Genomic DNA, 14928 nt, shown 5'->3' on the forward strand with positions numbered 1-14928 from the left:
GAAAGAAAGAAAGAAAGAAAGAAAGAAAGAAAGAAAGAAAGAAAGAAAGAAAGAAAGAAAGAAGGAAAGAAGGAAAGAAAGAAGGAAAGAAAGAAGGAAAGAAGGAAAGAAGGAAAGAAGGAAAGAAAGAAGGAAAGAGAGAGAGAAGGAAAGAAAGAGAGAGAGAAAGAAAGAAGGAAAGAAAGAGAGAAAGAAAGAAAGAGAGAGAAAGAAAGAAAGAGCGAAAGGAAGGAAGGAAGGAAGGAAGAAAGAAAGGAAGGCAGGAAGGCAGGAAGGAAGGAAGAAAAAGAAGGAAGGAAATATTTGTTAAGTATCTACTTATGTGTCAAGCAAGCACTGTGCTAAATAGGATATTATTTCATCTGATCCTCATTACAAGAGTTGTACATCCTCATTTTACAGTTGAGGAAACTGAGGCAGACAGCGATTAAGTGATTTGCTCAGGGTTAATTTGCCCAGTTAACAAACATCTGGGGTCAAATATGAACCCAGATCTTCCTGACTCCTGGCCTAGTGCTCTCTCCACCTAGAAATCAACTGACCTAATACCCTATTTTACCAGTGAAGAAACCAAATTCTGAAAAAGTAATTTGCTCAAGTTTCAAAAATAAGTTAAAATCTACAAACATTTTCTAAAGCCACCTCCTGTGCTCAGAAAGAAGTCAGGGTTGGGAGAATATACTCACTTTAGATGGGTCATGATCCCGCAGTCAGAGAGCAAACCCTAATGTAGTTGGGGCAAAGACCTATATAAAGATGACTGTAAACCACAACATGTGCTACATCTCTCAGAGAGATGCAGAACCCTAGTCTGTGTTTCCTGGTATGGGAATTTCAGGTGTCTTGACAGTCTTGTCCAAGAGATGGCTTTGGGAGAGTAGAGAATATGGCCTTCAATCCAATGTTGAAGATATCTATCTAGATGCTTCCCTTCTGTGTAGGAATGACTTCTTTCTCTCTCTCTTTTTTTTTTATCAGTACACCTGTTTATTTTTTTTAATGTTTTTATTTTTACAACAAATTTCCACATAAATTTTCCTAATTAGTATGATCCAAATTGTCTCCCTCTCTTGTTCCCTCCCCCCTCCCAGAGCTGACAAGCAATTCAATCTTGGTTATACATGTATTATTTGGTAAAACATATTTCCATATTAATTCATTTTTCAGTACACCTATTTATTTTTAATTAATTAATTAATTTAGTCAATTTAGAACATTATTCCTTGGTTACAAGAATCATATTCTTTCCCTCCGTTCCCTCCCCCTGCTCTTCCTGTAGCTGACATGCAATTCCACTGGGTATTACATGTGTCCTTGATCAAAACCTATTTCCATGTTGTTGATGTTTGCACTAGGATGTTTCTGTAGGGTCTATATCCCCAATCATATCCCCTCGACCCATGTGATCAAGCAGTTGTTTTTCTTCTGTGTTTCTACTCCCACAGTTTTTCCTCTGAATGTGGATAGTGTTCTTTCTTGTAGATCCCTCTGGGTTGTTCAGGATCACTGCATTGCCACTAATGGAGAAGTCCATTACATTTGATTGTATCACAGTGTCTCCATCTCTGGGTACAATGTTTTCCTGGTTCTGCTCCTCTCACTTTGCATCAATTCCTGGAGGTCGTTCCAGTTCACATGGAATTCCTCCAGTTCATTATTCCTTTGAGCACAATAGTTTTCCATCATCAACAGATACCACAGTTTGTTTAGCCATTCCTCAATTGAAGGGTATCCCTTCATTTTCCAGTTTTTGTTTTTTTTTTTTGCCACTACAAAGAGTGCAACTATGAATATTCTTGTACATGTTTTTTTTCCCCTTATTATCTCTTTGGGGTACAAACCCAGCAGTGCTATGGCTGGATCAAAGGGCAGACAGTCTTTTGGCGCCCTTTGGGCATAGTTCCAAATTGCCCTCCAGAATGGTTGGATCAATCAGTAGACCTAGTTAGAGAAAGAGGGAAGGGGAAAGTCCTGAATATAGGCGATGTGCTCCTCAGAACAGTTCTGGGGATCTTGAGCACTTGAAGAGTTATGGGAAGATGAGGGTTCCCCAGAGGGAAAGCTAGGGAATACTGAAGGTAAACTTTATTTGCTTCACAAGTTTTTCTCTCCTATGCCTGGGAGGTCAACAGAGTAATCTCAAACTAGGAAATACTAGATCTTGGCTTGACTAAAGTATGAGATGATCATGTGCCTGGATTCTTGAAGTTGTTGGAAGAATTAGGAATATTAATTTTATATTCTATTTTTTAAGGAAGAGCCCATTAAAAAATAAAGGTATATGTAGACTAAGATATTTTCCAGTAGATATTGGTCCTTATCTTCTGGGATGACTTACAATTGCCAAGTATTAGAGGCATTTCTGCTCACCATCCAGGAGACCTAGGATTTATGTCTTTCTTGTGGTGTCAGTAAAAGTTGCACTAATGGAAAAAAGGCCATCCATTGAGAGGATAGGATGAGCACTAAAATTTGAGAAGTCCCAATTGGAAGATGAAAATATTCTGGTACACAGTTATTTGTAAGAAAATGTAATTAGTAGAGGGCTAGCTAGGTAGCACAGTAGATAGCCAGACCTGGCATCAGGAGGTTCAAATCTAGCCTCAGGTACTTCCTAGCTGTGTGACCCTCGACAAGTCACTTAACCCCCATTGCCTACCCCTTACCACTCTTCTAAGGGTTATGAAGACAAAAAGGCTAAAAATAAAATGTAATTAGTGGAAAGGGTACTTGCTGACTTTGAAGTCAAGGACCTGAGTTCAACTGTCACTTCAACTACCATCTATGTCACCTGGAAGAAGTCATTTACCTTTTGTGGGTCTTAGTTTACTCATCTGTAAATGGAGGGAATTAGACTAGACAGCCATTCAGCTCTAAATCTATGCTCCTGTGAAGATAACAGCTCAGTCAAAACCTCTGCTAATTATTTGTATGACCCTGGGCAAATCATTTCCTCTCTTTAGGGTTCCTTTTTAAAATGAGGGAATTGGATCAGAAATGGGCTTTTCAAATCCTTTTAAAAGTCATATGAACTTGATATGACAAACAAACTCACAAAACTTAGATTACATGATCAAGTTTTATTGGTTATCTCCTGCATCTTGGATTGTACTAGAAGAAATCGGGGAGAGGCTTTGGAGTTACGTGTAATTTAGAGATGAAAGAAGGAAGGACATTAAAATTTTTAAAGCTATTTCCTCAACCAAACTTAAAATATTAAAAAAAAAAGGCAGTTATTTCTGAAAAAAAAACAGTTAGAATGTAACAATAGAGAGGCAAGATGATGCCATGTTGTCATGGAAAAAGCACAGGATTAGGAGTCAGAGGAATTGGATTCCTCTCCCAGCTCTGTACTTACTGTATGAATCTGGGCAGGTCATTTCCCTTTTCTGGGCTTTATGAAGTTTCCTCTTCTGTCAAATGAAGGTGTGGGATGAAATGCTTCCTAAGGTCCCATTTCCAGCTCTAGATACTATGATCACAGCTCCACTTGACAAATTCTCAGATAATAATAACAGCTAGCATTTACATAGAGAGGGCTTTAAGGTTTGCAAAGTACTTTACAAATATTATCTCATTTATGGGAACCTAGCAAGGCTTGTCATGGCTCTGTAGAACACAGCTTGGAAAACTCTAAATGAATTGTTCTCCAAAGTCCTTTCTAAGTCTAAAAAGTTCCATAGAGAGTCTAAATGGGCAAAAGGGGGAGGGGGAAATAATATCTATTGTAATTATCTTATACTATAAAGTATTCAGTGCAATGCTATCCACTTGGTATTTGGGGGAGAAGGGAGTGCTTAGCTCAATAAACACATCTGCTAAGGAAATTGAGAAGCTATCTTTTGGAGTTTAGTCAAGTTGTACATACATATTTGCCTTTATGAAGGAAGGGTGTATAGAATTACATTTCTAATGTAGCCCTCTGGAATGGTTGGTCCTTTTTCTACCTCAGGAGGCTTTATAAAATTCCAGAATTGCCACTGGTATCATGCCAGTTAGTTATAGCCATATGACTTCCTCTCTAACCCACTACTAAAACTCCCAAGTTAATATACTTAGTAATGAAATTCATAGGCAGTCCCATGCCATTCTTTATATTATTAGATAGAAAACTCTGATAGGTGTGAAAGTGCAGAATCAATAGCCAGATCATCTTGGGTGACATTTCTTTATTTGGTCCTCCTGAAGGCTGGCTTCCCCCAAGTTCCAATCTTTATAATCTACTTCCTTCTCATTCCTCACTCTCCCCTCCCCCCAAAATTCCTTTTTCTGGTTAAAGTTAATGCCACCTGGGGATTTTTCCCAATTAACAATATCACTCTTTAGGTAAAGTACAAATTAGGGAAGGCATTTTTTTTCCTTTTTATCTACTCCCAATTATTCTCCCATCCTTAAGAGAGGTAATGCCTTTGGCTTAGACATTCCTATTTATTTCATGGCATTGTTTTCAAGGGTGTTAGAGCAGATGACCTTTAAGGTCCTTTCTATCTCTACAGTTCTATAAGTTTATGCCAGCACTCTACAAATTAGTCCATGCCTTTTATTTTTCAAGAAGTAAACATCTACTGTTATACAATATAATAATTATGTGCTTTGAACAAATTCAATTAAAAACACATTTGTATTATTTACATTAAAAAAAAAAAACCTTGCCTTCCATCTTAGAATCAAATACTAAGTATTGGTTCCAAGACAGAAGAGAGGTAATGGCTAGACAATGGGGGTTAAGTGACTTGCCCAGGATCATATAACTAGAAAGGGTCTAAGGTCATATTTGAACACAGAGTCTAGGCCTGGCTCTCTAACCATTGAACCACTTAGCTGCCCCACTATTTACATTTCAGTATATAAAAGTTAATTCCCTCTCTCTCTCTTCTTTGTTCATTTACTCGTGTCTGTATTAAAAAAAAAAAAGACTTAGGGTGTACCTTTTAATTTTTTTATTAGTTCAAAATGTCTCTATATTCCTCCACTAGTTGTTGTTCATACTTCATTTTTTAAGGGGGGAAATGACATCAGGGGGGTGATGCCTTGACTTGTTCATGAATTGGATTTAAGTGAAGGAGAGTTGCACAAAATTATGAGCCTCACTCTCTCTTCTGGAGAAACATAGGTCTAGTGGCAAGACCAAAGTTAGCATGACTGGTGATGGCTCAGGATACAGTGGATATCCTTGGTGTCTTCCATGTCTAACCAAGCTCTAAGCAATCCACACCTGCTTCAGCTGCCTTCATGACTATTGGAATCAGTTCTCATCTGTTCCTTTTGTCTGGGGAAGTCTTCTTATGCCTGGCTTAGACATCACCCTAATTCACTGGTAGGTTTGAGGTCTGTCAGTTAACCTCAATCTGGTCTGCCAGTGTGGTTGCTGTGCATATCATGGCTTCTTAGAGCCACTGGTGAGGACCACGTGGCAGAAGGACATCGATGGAGGATAAAGAGCCTTGAAAAGGGCTACCAGAGGTGCTAGTCTTCTCTGAACAACCCATACAACCCATTCCTCCTCTACCAGGCATAGGGAGAAGGGGTAGAAGGGATGGGATCTGGATTTGTGTTTTCATTGGTATAGAAAATTCCTGGATAAGGAAACTTCTACAAATAAAAGGCTACATCTTTTCTGCAAAGTGATGCCTAGAGCACCCAGGAGTTGATTTATTTGTCCAGGGTCACACAGTTTGCATAAGAGTAAGAAGCAAATCTTGAATTCTGGTCCCTTTGGTTATAAGGTCAGCTTTCTATTCATTAAGCCTCTTTTCCTCATATAAATCATTTTTAATTGTATTATGGTATTCCACTTCATCCATATATGTCTGCTCCAATGGTCCTAGGATTTCCTTAATGTAGACATTCTACTAGTGGAAATGATAACTATATATACCTTTTCACTGAAAACTAGGCTCTATTCAATCAATGGTCTCCTTTACACAACAGCAGTTCATGGATCCTAATACAGATCTTATGCCAATATATTTTTATAAGGGTCCACCTCCCTTTCTGGTCATACACACTCTTGATATCTCCTCTGACACTTACTGGGCTTGGATAGCATGATGATATGACCTACCACGTATGTACTAAGAAACTATACCATTCAACCATTCCCCAACTCTTGCACAGTTAGGTGTTTTCCCTGTTGATTTTTTTCTTGTAATGGCAAATAAAGCTTCCACAAATATCTTTGAAAGCACAACTTTCCAGATTTGTTTTTGAATAACCATTTGGGGGACAAATTTCAATACTAGAATTATTGATTGTTTTTAAAACTCTTTCACTGTCAAACTCTTTAAAAAGTTGGTTTTTTTACCAATGTGCAATTCTACTAGCAATATAGGAATCATTCACAACCACATCCATCTTGAATCATCATTTTTTAGTTATTTCTGCCCCATTTATTAGTGTGGAAATTACTGTAACATGCATTTTTGTTAGTCAAGATATTTTTCTATTTTTAAAATGTACCCTTTTAGAAATAATTTCATATTCTTCATCCTTTTATCTACCAGGGATGGAAAATCCTTGGATATTTGTATCATTACCTTATTAATTATGTGTTTTATATGGTGTTTTGACTACTGAGTTCTTAAAATTCAGTTCATAAGAAAAATTAAAATATAAAAATACAAACATCATGCTACATACATTTTTAAAAACCATTTTCTTCTGCCTTGGAATCAACTCCAAGGCAGAAGAGTATTAAGGGCTAGGCAATGGGGGTTAAGTGACTTGCCCAGGATCACAGTGCTAGGAAATATCTGAGGCCAGATTTAAGCCTAGGACTTCCCATCTCTAGGCCTGGCTCTCAAATCCACCGAGTTTCCCAGCTGCCCTTTTACATACACATTTTTAAGTTGTTTCACTTTTTTATTTCTTTTGGTTGCTTTCATGTTCACCCTATTTTTTATGACACACCAGAATGCTATGATTCTCCAGGGAAGGGTGACTGGTTGAGCTGGACTTGCCTCCTTCAATGCTAAGTCCAGGCCTAAGGGGGAGAAGCAGACGTCTTCATTAATTGGTCTAAATATCTTGAAAATGAATTATTCTTGCAAATGTGTCCTTTCCCATCAGAAAGGTCACAACATTCTTTTTCCCTTTATTTATATTTGAAAATAAAATTTTGACCATTTTAAAAGACTTTATCAAATGTAAATACACTACAACATATATTCCTATAAATAATACTGGATAGTTTAACTCTGGGGGAGAAAACATTTTCAAATCTGTGCAAATGGGTCTTTCTTTCCTCATAGATTATAGAGTCTACTCAGGGAAACATTTCTGAAAACATTTTGCCTCAGTACAGTTTTAAAAATTATTTCCACTAATCAGCCTATTTGCTATTTCCAAAAGTATTTGAACATACATTAATTTTTCCATAGCAATTGCAACAAATGTTTCAGTTTTGGAAGTGTTGGCTGGCAAAATAAATGCTTGCAATTGGAACGGATTGGTGGTGAGCTGTTAGATTGTAGCAAATAAAGTGGGAAGTGGGTGTCTTTCCTTAGCCATCCTTCCTCTCCCCACCAAAATTGAGGACATCTGCTTTCTCCTCCATCCCCAGGATTCATATAGTAGCTGTTTGTTTTATTAATTTTCCATATTTTGACTTAAAGCTGATATATCATCTATCTATCTATCTACCTATCTATCTATCTATCTATCTATCCATCCATCCATCTATCTGTCTGTCCATTCTATCTATCTATCTATCTATCTATCTATCTATCTATCTATCTATCTATCTATCTATCTATCTATCCCTGTTGTCCCTTAAATCTTCATACTCAACAGAACAGGAGAGGAGGATGAGTTAGGAAGCATCCATCATCTTATTCATTGTGCCAAAAAGTGCCCACAAGCATATGACATCCCGCAACACAAAAAGGTCCCTCAATACAAATGTTAATATACAAAGGCAAAGTCATTCAATACTTATTTTTAATGGAGCTTCAGAAAATCACAAACCAAAATGGGGGCCAACCGTTTTCATTTTTCTCCTTAAAGGGAATTCTTTTAAAAGAGGTATTCTAAAAATGAAATCAAATCTCAAGGTTAGTTTAGGCCATAATTGCACCATACAATTTTATTATTTCCAACCACAAGATAAGACTGTGGCTTGACCCAAGAATACAGGTTAGACCGACTAATACTAATTATCCTTATTCAATTAGAAATACTTATAAGTATACTACTTATACTTCTGGACTCTCAAAATTGTTGTCTTCTAGAACACATATTTTAAAATTTTTTATTTGATTTACTCAGTTGTTTAAATATTAAATGGCTTGTTTTGGGGCAATGAGAAATATTTTAAAAGGTTAAAATGAAAAGAAGGGTAGGTTCTTAGAGCAAAGGGATGTGTTAATTTACTGAGATGCTTAATGACTTTTATTGAATCAGTTGTTAACAATGTCCCCTAGAGTCTGGAACTGCACTGATCAAGGCCTCTTTGCCATGTACTGATTAGAGAATTGGAGAATTATAGAACTGGACTGGTCCTTTCTGACATAATCTAGCTTTCTAGCTAGGGGAAAGTTAAAAAAACTGACCAATGCTCAACTGTATTACTACTTATACACCTGCTCTGTGGCAACCCAGATCATGCTAGGGTCTGAAGGAGGTACAAAGATTTCTTAAAAATCAACCAAAGAATACTTGCTCTTTGTGGTTTGTAATCTAGACATCTCCTTTTAAATGTTTGCAGAGACAGAAATCCAGGAAGTAGCAACTTAATTAAAAAAAAATTAAACTATTACCTTCAGTTTTAGAATCCACACAGATTTTAAGATAGAAAAGCAGCAAGCACAAGGCAATTAGATTTAAGTGACTTGCCCAGGGCACACAGCTAGGAAGTATAGGAAGCCTCATTTAAATCCAGGACCTCCCATTTCCAGGCCTGGCCTCTATCGATTTTACTACCTACCTGTCCCAGGGCCTTAATTTTAATTCATTTCAACAAACTATTCAACAATGATCTTTTAGATATGTAGTACATGTGAGGTACTGAGCATATGAAGAAAAAATGAAAAATAGCTGCTGCCAGAAAGAAGCTCACATTTTCCTGGATTTCAATGGAAACTGGCAGAATAATGAGTCAAATATCAAGCCTGAAAGAGAAAGGTTTTACCCTTCCTTCCAAGGATGCTACCAACCATTGATGAAATTTCTGACTTAAACTCGGACTTTTAATGAAGTACCGTTTTATTCTCAAGAATTTGCCCAATCTTACCAAGGTAGACATCTGGTCCTTTAGAAAAACTCCGAACCTCAATTATGATTTCCTCAGGAAAAAATCCTGGCTGGATCAACCTAGTCAGCTGTCCCAGAGGATCCTCTCTGTCACCAATATTTCATCACAAAAGCAACCAAAGTGAAAGAAAGGATGTGACCTAACAACTCACCTGACAACTGCTCACATTTATATGGTATTTGAAGTTTTGCAAAACATTTTCATGCTGCTACAACCCAGAAAAGAGCATTGACAAGGATAAAGGAGTGTTTTCTCTGGGCCTGGGCCTGTGGCTTCTTGACTGCATACAACTCAGATGTGAGTAAATGGAACTGAAGTCAACCATCTCACAAATTAGTAACAGTTCAGTCCTTAGCCTCCTGATCCTCATTCTTCCTAGTCTAGAAGGTCACCCCAATCTCCCAAACCACATATTTCATTCCTTTTTTTTTTTTTCCAAATAGGTAAAGAAAGACACCAAACTAGGATAGGGGACCACACCCAGGAGGGGGGAGGCCTTGGACCGCCCAGAAGTCAGACCTTGAGCTCTGAGTAACTGACGGGAGGGGATGCCAGTCCAGGCTCAGCTCATTGAATTTTCATAATCCATGTTTTAGTTCTCTAGATAGAGGTAGTTTGCCTCCTTTTAGTAGTCTGCACGTGCCTCAGTTTCTCTGTCTGGTTCATCTATCTTCTGGGTTGGAGCTTAGATGAAGTCATTAAAGGGAGAAGCGCTTGTTGAAAAACGATGTAGAAATGCCGGTTATTATTTGGTTCGATGGATCAGTCTTCCTAATTAGGCAAAGCTTTGGGCCCACACCAAGGCCCTTATTAGTGAGTGAGTGTGTGTGTGTAGTCTCTCTGGTCTCTGGTTTTTGTGGCTGAAAGGTGAATCTAATGACCTGTGCCTCCTGATCCTCAGGAAGAGGCAGGAGGGTCCTGGGTTCGAGGGCTCCCCTTGGCCCCCATGCCTCAGCCTCTCTAAGCATCAGCCCGGCGTGCAGACTCCGGTGCTGACCAGGTCAATGGGATGACAGATCCCTTCCGGCTGCGGCGGTCATTCTGCGGGTGCCTCCCGCTCTAAGGAGACCATTACATAAAGCACTCTTCGGAGGAACGAACGGGCAGAGCCAGGCACGGTCAGTGCGGCTAGTGCCGGATGGGGGAGGGGGCCCTCTGCGGGCTCCAACCCCGAGACTGCTGTCGCAGCAGCCGCGGCTCGAGCCCAGCTCCCCGGCCCGAGGGCGGGACAGGGCGGGGCCGCGGGGGGCCGGCTTCCACTCGGTGACGCGCAGCCCGGGAAGCGCGTCGAGCAAGGGTGACGGCAGCTCCCTCCAGACCCCGGCCCCGCGCATGCGCCGTCGGCTCCTCTCCCCCCCCCCTCGGCCGGTCTGGGGCGGCGGCGGCGGCGGCGCGGTGACGTCAGGGCGCTGGGGCAGCTCCTGTGACAGACCTAGCCGGAGCGGCGGGGCGGGGGTGGCGGCGGCAGTAGAACCGAAGAGGTGGGAGGGGAAAAGAAAGCCAACAGGCCGACGGAAGAAAGGACGAGCCAAGGGAAGGCACTGAGGCCGAGAGAAGGGGGGGAGCGCGCCCAAACCTCAGAGCCGGACTCGAGCGGGAGCGAAGGCCGCGAGCGCCGGCTGGACTGCGGCGCGAGCCCCCGAACGGCTGAGGAGCCGCGCGCGCGCCCGCTCGGCCGCTCCCCTCCCCCCCACGCCCGCCCGCCCGCCCCGGGCCCGGGCCCTGCGCGCCAGCCTCCCCCTCCTCCCCTCCCTCCTCCCTCCCTTCCCTCCCTCCCTTCCCCTCCCTACCCTGCTCCCCTCCCCCGCCGGTGGATGGGAGTGAAGGACGGAAGAGGCCACACCGAGGCGGCGGCGGCGACGACGGCGGGCTCTAGGGTAAGGAGGCGGCCAGGGCCTGCCCTCGGACTGGTTTCCTTCTCCCCTCCCCCTCCTCCCCAGACGGCGGTGGAGGCCCCGACTACGGCCTGGGCCCGGGCTCGGCGGCTGGGGCTGGGCTCCGCGGGCGGGCGATGTGGCTGCGCCGGTCCCCTCCCGCCTCCTTTCCCCCTCCTCAGCCTCCCTCCCTTCCCCCTCCCTCCCGCTCCCCTCCCCCCGCCTCCGCGGTCTCCTCCTCCTCCTCCTTCTTCTCTCCTCGCTCTCAAAATGGCGGCCGCGGCGGCCGTTGGGTGAGAGACCCGGGAGGGGCGGGAGGGGGCGGCCCGGGGCCCTCGGCGGCCGGGGGAGGGGGCGGATGGGGGCGGCCCCGCCCGCGCCGCGCCGCGCAGGGAGGGGGGAGGGAAGGATAGATTCCCCCCCTAGTGACTCTGCAGGAAGACAGAGGGGAGGGGGAGGAAGAGGAGGAAGGCTCGGTACAGGTTTCTTTCCCCCGGGGCCCCGAGAGGAGGAGGGGTTCGCTCCCACACCCCGGCCCAACCGGACGAGAGGGAGAGAGGACACCCCCGACCCCGCGCCGCCGCCGGCGCTCCAGGCCTCGCCGGCATCCCGATGGCCGCCACCCGGGGCTCGGCCTGGAGGGGGGCCTCTCGGACACCCCCACCTCCAGCAGCAGCCTTCGACCAAATGGGCGAAGGGCAGCTTGTTCTTCCTCCCGGGCTCCTTCCCCGAAATAAATGGGGCCCCAGCTTCAAAGGTAGTAGCCTCGGGGTCGGGGTCCTCTGCCATTTTGCCTCTCTGCCTATTTGGGGACCGAACATCGCTCTATTATCCCGCCCCCCGCGGGTCTCTTAGGTGAGAAAATGGCTCTGAGGAGGGGGTCAGATTGTTGTCGGGACTGGAAGAGCATCCTTGAAAGCTGGAGCCCGACTGGGAGAGGCGCTGGTCCGCTTCTGCGGGTGGAGGCGTCAAAAGGTGTCTTCGCTTTATTTATTAGATAGTCATCCCTTAGTGACTTGGCAAGAAACTCACTGGGAGGAGGCTAGGACATTTTCTTTTTTGACGGGGGGGGGGGGGGGGTTGAGAGAGGGCAACCAGCTTAGAATCCTCGGCATCGGGTAAGAAATGGGTGTTTTGGGGGAGAGGGCCTGGCTTGTGGTCTCATTTAGGAGGGGAGCCCTCAAAGGCAAGAGTTTCCCCTTCCTTTTATTTTAAAGAGGTGATAAGGAGAGATTGAAGATATTTTTCTAATGTTGATTTCTATATACTTGAAAGTAGATCTCTGCTATCGGAATTGTGTAAAGATTAAGTGTAAAATTGCTGCAGTGTTGTTTTTTATTATATTCTTGTTTGGGGGTGGGGTTGTTTTGTGCATTTCCTTTTGAGGCTAGGGCGGAGAAGACAGTACTTGGGCCTTTGATACCAATAATAATGTCATCCCTTTCCTTTTGCTGTGATAGCCTTTGGGTAAAATTTTTCTACTGCAGCAGGGCTTGGTTGTTGCAGGTCAAATCCTTTATCAAGAGAACAACCCTTTTGGGTTGCAGTAGGGAATGAAATAAGGTTGATTCCGCATTGAGAGCTTTCTTTGACCTTTTATTTTTAATCAATCTTTGTGTCTGAAGCATACTAACTAGATTTTGAATCCTTAGTCAATGCTATTATGGTTTGACATTTCACAAAATATGAGACATGTAAATCTCAGTAATTGAATTTGTATTTTGCTTTATTAAAAAGGATCCCCCAATGTTTAGGATATCAAAGGGGTAATAGTAATAGCCTTCTAAAATTGACCTAAAACCGATGAGCATGATGTAAAAATAAAGATAATTTTGAAAATTTCTGCAAATACATGCCTGAATAGCAGAGTTCTCATTTTTGCACATCCTTAGGTTTTAAATCCCCCTCCCCTTGGGAGAGAAAAACTGGATAATATGTGTGGATGCTGCGTACAACCTTAGAGAAGACTGGGTGGAGTAAGGAAGCTGGGAAATGGCCAGAATACCTTTTCATTGCATTTTCTCTTGCTTGTTTTTTTGCTGCTCTGTTTTAATGATAATTGTTGCTGCAATAATGATCTTTTCACATAGAAAACCTAATAGCAAAGAGACTTTCTAAATAATATATGATCTTGATTTCCATCATTTTTGTAGGGTGGGTCTTGCTTTAAGTCTAGGAAGAAGTGATCAGTTACTATTCTAAAGCAGGCACTTATTGCTCAATTTTATATTTTTTATACGTATGTGTTCTTTATTTGTTTTATTCGGATACCTATGAATTTATCTCTGCTAGAAATACAAATAAAAATTGTGAACGCCAGGAATACTGTTAAAGCCCAAGATGAATGCTAGAAATGTTTTCTTTTACTGTGGTTCAGTATAAATTGGCATTCATTTATATCTGTGATTTTTTTTTTCCTGAATGAACATCAAGTCTACAACATAAAGCATAAAATAGTCGCTGTGAAAGCTAGTTAGCATTAACCTTTTCTCTATGCTGCCCCCAGAAGGACATTTTTTTGTAGAGGTACCACTAATAAAAAGGGCATAGATAACTTAAATATTTGGAATCAAGGAATTTTGTAAAATGAGATCTAAAAAGGAGTTTAAAGTTCTAGTTCTAAGAGCTATTTTGGTGGCCAATGATGTACATCTTTTATTTACCAATTTTGTTCTTTTCTTACATTTTACAAAAATGTGATTAGGAAAAAGAGAGAAAGTAAAAGAATATAGTTGTTGTGGATAAATTGGGAATTCAAGATATTAAAAACCTTTCCCACCCCCTAGCTAAAACAAAATAAAGTTTTCTACACTAATAATGGTTATTGTTCAGCAGATTTTTTTCTTTTTTTGAGATTTGCTTTTGGGTAAGATGCCAATTTATTGTCATATGTGGTGTTTCTAATATACAGAAATTATAGCTTCGGCAAGATTGTTGTCTTGGTTTGTAGATTTTTGAAAATACAGAATGGCCTAATGGAAAGATCATAGTAGAGTGAACTTTAGGCTATTCTTTTTTTACCTCCAAGGGTCTGTTTTCTTTTTCAAATGAAGGGGCTCCATTAAATAATTTACTTCCAGTTATAAAAATATATATTCTTTAATGAGGTGAATTTTTAGATATCTTTTTAGTTAATAAAATTCAGCATAAGATTGGGAAGATTCAAGTTCACTCTGTCCAGTGGTTAATGTATAATGTATTTTTAAATAAATGTTCCTAGGATATGAGAATGAATGGGGGGGGGGTCCACAGTTTTCCTTTTTTTTCTTATTAAAGGGTTTGGATATCCCATATTCCATACATTAGTAAGCAAGATCTGAATGAATTTTCAGAGTGAATAGATGAGAGATGTAAATAACTTTAATTGCCTTAGAGCTCTTTTTTATTATAAATTTGTTATAAGAGGGCAGGATTCCTTAACCTGGATTTTTTTCTTTTTTTAAACTTTAAAGCACATTCTATGTAGTGAGATTGGTGGTTCAGTCATTAGAGTGCCAGGCCTGAAGTCAGGAATGCTTGAGTTCAAATCCAGCTTCATATTTACTGTGTGACCTTGGGCAAGCTGTTTGCCTCAGTCTTCTTTGCCAAGAAGGACCTCAAGTGGGGGCACAGAGTTGGACATGATTGAAAGATGACTGAACAACAATAATAAATATGATGATGGTTTGATCATAGAATCATAAAAATCTAGTTGATATTTGGATGAAGGTTTGGGACCTAAGGAAAATCTACATGCCAGAGACCCTGTTTTAATATTGTTCTTGAGTTCCCATGGAATGACTCATACTGTTACCAGTGGGACTT

At 41.7% G+C, this 14928-nt stretch overlaps 1 protein-coding gene across 5 annotated transcripts in view; it reads left to right on the plus strand.

Moving 5' to 3' along the window:
- The first annotated feature begins 10641 nt into the window (after window positions 1-10641).
- Window positions 10642-14928, plus strand: part of PAFAH1B1 (platelet activating factor acetylhydrolase 1b regulatory subunit 1) — a 76037-nt gene continuing 71750 nt past the window's right edge. Inside the window, exon 1 of one of the 5 annotated variants that reach the window (XM_007485780.3) lies at window positions 10642-11127. The gene's annotated coding sequence lies outside the window, so the exon portion shown is untranslated. Of the gene's footprint in view, window positions 11128-11181; window positions 11418-11488; window positions 11882-14928 lie in introns of those variants that run through there. The other 4 variants (XM_056819642.1, XM_056819641.1, XM_056819643.1 and 1 more) reach the window with 4 other exon arrangements.

Source organism: Monodelphis domestica, chromosome 2 (genome assembly GCF_027887165.1).
Source record: "Monodelphis domestica isolate mMonDom1 chromosome 2, mMonDom1.pri, whole genome shotgun sequence".
Taxonomy (NCBI): domain Eukaryota; kingdom Metazoa; phylum Chordata; class Mammalia; order Didelphimorphia; family Didelphidae; genus Monodelphis; species Monodelphis domestica.